The sequence below is a fragment of the Homarus americanus genome, unplaced genomic scaffold (assembly GCF_018991925.1).
Source record: "Homarus americanus isolate GMGI-L3 unplaced genomic scaffold, GMGI_Hamer_2.0 scaffold1024, whole genome shotgun sequence".
NCBI classification, from domain to species: Eukaryota; Metazoa; Arthropoda; class Malacostraca; order Decapoda; family Nephropidae; genus Homarus; species Homarus americanus.
In genome coordinates this window covers 4120455-4127602 of record NW_024715228.1, presented here as the reverse complement: position 1 = coordinate 4127602, position 7148 = coordinate 4120455, and positions in this window count along the sequence as shown.

The following is a 7148-nucleotide window of genomic DNA, read 5'->3' as shown; positions in this document are numbered from 1 at the left end:
GCGGAGGATTTGGCCTGCATCATGACGTATTGTGTGAGTGGGGCAGCGTAACCCCAAACACACACATCTTGTCTGCTTCAATATCTCCCTCCTTGAACTATAAATAATGACCCTGATATAATTCCTCTGTTTCCATGGCAGGTTATAAAGACGTTCAACAATAACAAACGACATAGAGATGGCACAGTTCGGCAGACATTAAAGTGCTTCCTCATATTCTTAACGCATACGTCTTTCCTCTCCGCCAGATCAATCAAACAACATGTCAGATCCATATCCCGCGTTCGGACGTCGACTGCGGCTTCGCATCTTACATCGTCCGACACTGATCGCTCGCATGATATATTGACGATTGATTTCCATCCGACTAGACAGGACACTGATGGATCTGTATCCCTAGTGCATTTTATTTACATCGGATAAACATTTACTCGGAGAAAACATGTAACGTCGTCTCTTGCAAAACTCACTGATGTTACACCCCTGAACGACATGTCAGCGGAATGTCAACAAAGAGACGGTTGCGGGGATATTTCTAATTTAAGTATGAAATGAACCTTCACCTGAATTTTCTCGATTGGAAAACAGGAGGTGGAAGAAGCAGCGAGGATATAAGATGTCTCAGGGAACTTTTTTTTTGTATGTGTGTGTGTGGTGAAGCGACGCGGAGGGGGGACCCAGATGGATGATTTATTGCTTCACCCGGAAATACAATGATGATCAATAGGCCTTCCTCGGGGCCAACAAGTATTAAAGGAAAAACTCTCTCGTATAAGGTGTCTGTAGAGCCGGCCGAGAACGCTTAGACGACGAACACTTAACACTGTCTTACACTCTTCTCTTGTTAGTGTTACCCTATATTATTATTATTATTATTATTATTATTATTATTAGATGCAGCAATACGTTCTTAGTAAGTTGAGGGAAGAGAATCGGTGACTACGTTGATGAGAGGGATGTGTGAGTGAGAGAGAGGGGTGTGTGAGTGAAAAAGAGAGGGGTGTGTGAGTGAGTGAAAGGGGTGTATGAGTGAGAGAGAGGGGTGTGTGAGTGAGTGAAAGGGGTGTGTGAGTGAGAGAGAGGGGTGTGTGAGTGAGTGAAAGGGGTGTGTGAGTGAGAGAGAGGGGTGTATGAGTGAGAAAGGTGTGTGTGAGTATACATGGACACAGTCAGTGACACATAATATAAGTGACACATGAACTAAACTGTTGTGAACAAGGTGGAGAAGAGAGAACTACACATTACAATTAACTGTGCAAGAGGAAAATAAAACAGTTGACGTAGTTGTGAACGGGAAGTGAGGTCAGTGTTCAAATCGGAGTAGTTTTAAGGTCAAGGTCACATCATAACCTAGAGATGAGTGACGAGTGAAATTAACACTAGGAGTAACAATCAACTGAGCTCCTTTAATATGTAAAAAAAACACGTCTTATTTTCTCCTCACTATAGTTTATTAATGACCAACTTTATTTTAAAACATACAATACAGCTACAAAACTACATAACTGTATTCAAGACTGTAGCGTGTAGGTTTTAAGACTCGGCTGCTACAGTGATAAAGGTTTCTAGATCAGGTTAAATGGATTGAATTTTGAATACTAGTAACAATAATATTTATCCAATGAAATCACCATGCAGGTTTACTATCAGACAGTCATGTGTATAGAGTACGCAGGTATACAGTTCACCACGAATATAGACAATGCAGGTATACAACAATAATAAACAGTATCTTTGTTTAGGCTACGCATTAATGTCCAGTGGCGGATCGAGACACCAAAGGGGGAGGGGGGGGGGGAGGGTGCGGCCTACTGAACGGGGGTTAAAGAAGAGTCAAATTATACACCTTACTTAACAGCTACTGATTGGTACTCTGATGCCCACTAGCAGCTCTGAAGAGGGAATCGTTATCAATATTAAATGCATTAAATAAAGAAAGAGCACATAAGCAATAATGAACGGTTAACATGACAGCTGTGGGTGTACGGCTCACCTCTGGATCTTTCGGAAATCTGAAGAGACAAGTTTCTGTTCCGTAGTTTTAGAATAATTAATAGGTACAAAGTTATCATATCCCATTGTATCCCATTGTATCATATTGTATCATATTGTATCCTATTGTATTCTATTGTATAAGTAAAAAATAATGTTCACGAGGCAATTAAAAAACAGTGTATTCACCGAAATGATTGTCTCACTTCTTTTTGTCTTTGTTTATCAATTATTGTTTATCATAGCAGCCGTTTGGTGGCGCCATAGTCGGGGGTGACGAGATCGACTATAGGCGTGACCCATCCTTCTACAGTATAGAACACGTCCTCACAACCCAAGTTACAACACGTCCTCACAACCCAAGGTACAACACGTCCTAACAACCCAAGGTATATACAACACGTCCTCACAGCCCAAGGTACAACACGTCCTCACAACCCAAGGTACAACACGTCCTCACAACCCAAGGTATATACAACACGTCCTCACAACCCAAAGTACAACACGTCCTCACAACCCAAGTACAACACGTCCTCACAACCCAAGGTACAACACGTCCTAACAACCCAAGGTATATACAACACGTCCTCACAGCCCAAGGTACAACACGTCCTCACAACCCAAGGTACAACACGTCCTCACAACCCAAGGTACAACACGTCCACAACCCAAAGTACAACACGTCCTCACAACCCAAGTACAACACGCCTCACAACCAAGGTACAACACGTCCTCACAACCCAAGGTACAACACGTCCTCACAACCCAAGTACAACACGTCCTCACAACCCAAGTACAACACGTCCTCACAACCCAAGGTACAACACGTCCTCACAACCAAGGTACAACACGTCCTCACAACCCAAGGTACAACACGTCCTCACAACCCAAGGTACATACAACACGTCCTCACAGCCCAAGGTACAACACGTCCTCACAACCCAAGGTACAACACGTCCTCACAACCCAAGGTATATACAACACGTCCTCACAACCCAAGGTACAACACGTCCACAACCCAAGGTACAACACGTCCTCACAACCTGGGCACAACACGTCCTCACAACCCAAGGTACAACACGTCCTCACAACCCAAGTACAACACGTCCTCACAACCCAAGTACAACACGTCCACAACCCAAGTACAACACGTCCTCACAACCTACAACACGTCCACAACCTGTACAAACACGTCCTCACAACCCAAGGTACAACACGTCCTCACAAGGTACAACACGTCCTCACAACCCAAGTACAACACGTCCTCACAACCCAAGGTACAACACGTCCTCACAACCCAAGGTACAACACGTCCTCACAACCCAAGGTACAACACGTCCTCACAACCCAAGGTACAACACGTCCTCACAACCCAACACGTCCTCACAACCGGTACAACACGTCCAACCCAAGTACAACAACAACCCAAGTACAACACGTCCTCACAACCCAAAGTACAACATGTCCTCACAACCCAAGTACAACACGTCCTCACAACCCAAGTACAACACGTCCTCACAACCCAAAGTACAACACGTCCTCACAACCCAAGGTGCAACACGTCCTCACAACCCAAGGTACAACACGTCCTCACAACCCAAGTACAACACGTCCTCACAACCCAAGGTTGTTGTTGTTGTTGTTGTTATTATCAGTGTTGTTATTACCATCATCGGTGTGGGCTGAGCCAAGAGAGGGAGGCTTCGTGAATTAACCAGGACTGACCTTTCACTGCTGGCGTGGGATCTTGGCCGGCGATTGGCAGCGGCTCCAGCTGATTACTGGCCCGATGGACATTTGGACAGGTAGGACGGACACCTGGACAGCTGTATAGACAGGTCCATGGACGGCAGATTGACGCCGCCAAATAACATCCGTCACCAACGTCAGTGTGTGTGTGTGTGTGTGTGTGTGTGTGTGTGTGTGTGTGTTGTCATCCAAGTATAAACATCATCAAGACAAAGGACACTCTCCCCCCCTTCCCCACGTGAGACAGGATGCTTGCCAGTCACTACTTACTATCCTTGACCACAGAAGGGTCATGACGTACCTGGCGCTCCTCTAGGAGCAGCCAGGTTAACTGTTAAGTTGGCCCATACCAACCCCCTCCCCTGAACCCTCCTCCCCACCGGAATATCAACAAGTTCTCGCCAGAAGTTACAATTTCATTTAGGAAAGGAACGGAACCAGTGTTAAACAGAGGTGAACAGTGGTGAACAGTGCTTAAGTCAGTGAGAACAACTCAACAGTAACAGTCGTACCCAAGTTAACCTTCACACAGTGAGGTCCCAGGTACCCAGTGATAACGGCCCGTGAGACCCAACAACAACCAGCGATGTGTTAATCCGTCTACGATAGGAAGGCCTAAGACCAAATCTCACTCATATAACACCATCTGTGAGGGAATTACTACACCACATGTCCCTCATAACACCATATGTGAGGGAATTACTACACCACGTCAGGCCCCTCATAACACCATCTGTGAGGGAATTACTACACCACATGATGCCCCTCATAACACCATCTGTGAGGGAGTTACAACACCACGTGAGGCCCCTCATAACACCATCTGTGAGGTCATTACTACACCACGTGAGGTCCCTCATAACACCATCTGTGAGGTAATTACTACACCACGTGAGGTCCCTCATAACACCATCTGTGAGGGAATTACTACACCACGTGAGGCCCCTCATAACACCATCTGCGAGGGAATTACTACACCACGCCAGGTCCCTCATAACACCATCTGAGGGAACTACTACACCACGTGAGTTCCTCCTAACACCATCTGGGAGGGAGTTACTACACTACGAGTTTGCTGTTCAACACCTACATTAATCTGTATGTTCACTGTATGTTCTTTTACCTTTCTTTAATGAAGGCTTTTGTTAGACCACCAAGGTATGTAATAAGTCATTTATGTCCAATGTATATTTTCAGCCTTCGGGCTGCAGAATTTTTTCAATAAACCGTTAATTATTATTATTATTATTATTATTATTATTATTATTATTATTATTATTATTATTACACATGCACACAAAACAGATGAACTTTAAAACTGTCTTAAGTTTTATGTGAATTTTAACAACTTGTTGCATTTAAATTGCTTTTGACGTACGAGTGTCCTCCAGTGTACGAGTGTCCACCAGTGTACGAGTGTCCTCCAGTGTACGAGTGTCCTCCAGTGTACGAGTGTCCTCCAGTGTACGAGTGTCCTCCAGTGTACGAGTGTCCTCCAGTGTACGAGTGTCCTCCAGTGTACGAGTGTCTCCAGTGTACGAGTGTCCAGTGTATGAGTGTCCTCCAGTGTACGAGTGTCCTCCAGTGTACGAGTGTCCTCCAGTGTACGAGTGTCTCCAGTGTGTCCGAGTGTCTCCAGTGTACGAGTGTCTCCAGTGTACGAGTGTCCTCCAGTGTACGAGTGTCCTCCAGTGTACGAGTGTCCTCCAGTGTAATGAGTGTCCTCTCCAGTGTAATGAGCGTCCTCCAGTGTACGAGTGTCCTCCAGTGTACGAGTGTCCTCCAGTGTACGAGTGTCCTCCAGTGTACGAGTGTCCTCCAGTGTACGAGTGTCCTCCAGTGTACGAGTGTCCTCCAGTGTACGAGTGTCCACCAGTGTACGAGTGTCCTCCAGTGTACGAGTGTCCTCCAGTGTACGAGTGTCCTCCAGTGTACGAGTGTCCTCCAGTGTACGAGTGTCCTCCGTACGAGTGTCCTCCAGTGTACGAGTGTCCTCCCAGTGTACGAAAAGCCCTCCAGTGTACGAGTGTCCTGTGTACGAGTGTCCTCCAGTGTACGAGTGTCCTCCAGTGTACTTGAGTCCTCCAGTGTACCCCTCCAGTGTACGAGTGTCCTCCAGTGTAGTGCGTGTACGAGTGTCCTCCAGTGTACGAGTGTCCTCCAGTGTACTAGTGTCCTCCAGTGTACGAGTGTCCTCCAGTGTACGAGTGTCCTCCAGTGTACGAGTGTCCTCCAGTGTACTGTCCTCAGTGTACTAGTGTCCCAGTGTACCCTCCAGTGTACGAGTGTCCTCTAGTGTACGAGTGTCCTCCAGTGTACGAGTGTCCTCCAGTGTACTAGTGTCTCCAGTGTCCTCCAGTGTACGAGTGTCCTCCAGTGTACTAGTGTCCTCCAGTGTACGAGTGTCCTCCAGTGTACGAGTGTCCTCCAGTGCATGAGTGTCCTCCAGTGCCTCACTGTCCTCCCAGTGTACGAGTGTCCTCCAGTGCACTAGTGTCTCCAGTGCACGAGTGTCCTCCAGTGTACGAGTGTCCTCCAGTGTACTAGTAGTGTACGAGTGTCTCCAGTGTACGAGTGTCCTCCAGTGTACGAGTGTCTCCAGTAGTATGAGTGTCCTCCAGTGTACGAGTGTCCTCCAGTGTACGAGTGTCCTCCAGTGTACGAGTGTCCTCCAGTGTACGAGTGTCCTCCCTCCAGTGTACGAGTGTCCTCCAGTGTACGAGTGTCCTCCAGTGTACGAGTGTCCTCCAGTGTACGAGTGTCCTCCAGTGTACGAGTGTCCTCCAGTGTACGAGTGTCCTCCAGTGTACGAGTGTCCTCCAGTGTACGAGTGTTTAACAGAACTTCTAAAGAGCTTAAGAATAAAAATCTCATTAGAAATTTATTAAAACGTTTGTAAAGGTTGAGTCAATAGATGCGGTGGCTACAGATGACTTACCTACAGAATCTTTATGTAGAGAGTAATATATAAGAAGAACAATTTGATTACGTATATTAAGTATCATATCGAAGGAATACTTTTTAGCGGGTCTATTTATTTAAATACTACATGTTATTTAATAGATTTAGCGCAAGGTATTTTGAGATAGATCTTGGCAAACTAATTACCAAACTAGGGTAGCCTTAACAACAAATACCTTTTGTTAATAAAGCTGTTGTATATTTTCTAATAACCTTTACTTGCCTCAACAGTTTTTCACTTTGTATATCGTGTCTTTATCTCCAACCACTAGTTCGAATTTGAATAGCATTATGTGGTAAGAAAAATTAATCTTAATATGTTCGATCTGGCGTAAAAGTTTGTTTTTATTATAGTTTGTCCTTATAGAATGTGAGTCGTTTTCTCTCATCAGAAATATTAGGGGTAACTACTCCAATAAAGTCTAAGCATAACTACGGCATTGGTT